The sequence below is a fragment of the Eleutherodactylus coqui genome, chromosome 1 (genome assembly GCF_035609145.1).
Source record: "Eleutherodactylus coqui strain aEleCoq1 chromosome 1, aEleCoq1.hap1, whole genome shotgun sequence".
Lineage (NCBI taxonomy): Eukaryota > Metazoa > Chordata > Amphibia > Anura > Eleutherodactylidae > Eleutherodactylus > Eleutherodactylus coqui.
Window position 1 is genome coordinate 301,510,925 of NC_089837.1, and position 1,843 is coordinate 301,512,767.

The following is a 1,843-nucleotide window of genomic DNA, read 5'->3' on the forward strand; positions in this document are numbered from 1 at the left end:
TGTTTGGCTCTTTGCTTTATTCATTTGATGCATCCAGGTTAGTTGTGTGTCCTGTTTGTAAAACTTGCGCAGGAGCTGTGTTTGCCCTAAACCATTTCTAACTGTATTTGAAGTTTAAAGTTTTGTGATCGGTCCATCTTGTTGCCAGGACCAGGCTGGTTTAAATTGTGCATAGGAAAAACAAAATGCTTACAAACTGCATACTACTCTTAGCAGTTGCCATACTTTATTGGCCCATTGTATTATAGGCAGATACCTTTCATGATGGTGTCCCTTTAAATGATGTTTATGATTAAGGCCTCCCCCACACAGGCGTTTGCAGAAACGCAGCGTTTTTCAACACTGCGTTGACTGGGGTTTCAGCAGTGCTGTCATGCATTTTTGACAAAAGCTTGAAAAAAAAAAAAAAATCAATACTCTCCTAGCTGGTGCCATCTGGGTCCCTGCTGCTGCTCTCCGTCCAGCTTCCGGGCACTTGTCCTCACCGACAGAGCATCTTTTGCTAGTGATGGTGTTTTGAAGATCCTGCCTCCAGCAAGAGATTGCTCTGATTGGCTGAGCTCACAGGCTCAGCCAGCGCTGGCTGTATCAATCACAAGCCAGCCATTGAATGGCTGTGACTGGCTAAGCCAGCGCTTGATGAACCAATCAGAGCCAGTGCTCAATGAACCAAATAGAGCAATCTCTTGCTGGGGGCGGAGTCTTTAAACCCCAACACTAGCAAAAGATGCTCTGTTGGTGATGGCAAAGACCCGGACAATGCCAGCTAGGTGGGTATTCCCTTTTTGTTTTTTTAGGTAGTGTCTGCATTTTAGCGCTGTCAAAAACGTACTGAACGCTGAATCCACTGTCCATTCATTTCAATTGGCGACGCAAAGCTGAAACCGGCCCAAGATAGAACATGCATTGCGGTCAAATGCAGTATTGAAGACCCTACGTTTTGACGCTTGTGTGAACAGCCCCATTGACATGAATGGTAGCCTTGTACAGTGTTTAGCACTGCGCTGAAAAGGCAGTGCTAAATGCTGTCCAAAAACCCCCGTGTGAGGGAGGCCTTACGGTGAAGTCACACGAACGTATATCAGCTCAGTTTTCACACCGAGCCGATATACGTCGTCCTCGTGTGCAGGGGGGGGGGGGGGGGAGAGGATGGAAGAGCCAGGACCAGGAACTGTGCTCCCGCCCCCTCTCCGCCCCTCTGCACTATTTGCAATAGGGAGAGGCGGGATGGGGGCGGGGCTAATTCCCGGACCTTAGCCCCGCCTCCTCTCATTGCAAATAGTGCAGAGGGGCGGAGAGGGGGCGGGAGCACAGTTCCTGGCCCTGGCTCTTCCATCCTCCACCCCCCCCCCCCTCCACACGAGGACAACGTATATCGGCTCGGCGTGAAAACTGAGCCGATATACGTTCGTGTGACTTCACCCTTAGGCTGTATCCATGTTGGAGTAGTTTGGGTGCAGTAAAAACCGCAACAGCAAAACACGTTTTTGATGCAGTTGGAGGGTCTTGCTACATCAAAACCATGGCCAAAAGCACAAGCGGTTTTGCTGCTGCTCCTCCTCCTTCTTATTTTTTTCTCAGAATGTAAACTGCTGTGTGAATACAGCCTAACACTCTAGCAAAACTGATGACTGTCACCCCCAGTCTTGGACCTAAGAGCCTATGCGTTTTGGGGGTTTAACTGCTTATTGACCTGCCTATTTTGGGCCTTAACTCCTTTATGCCATTTTTATTTATTTATTTTCTCTTAATTTCCTTTCCTTGTTTTCTAAAAGCCATAACTTTTTTTTTTTTTTTACTTTTGCATTGATGTAGTCAGATGTTGTTTTTCCTGGGACAAGTT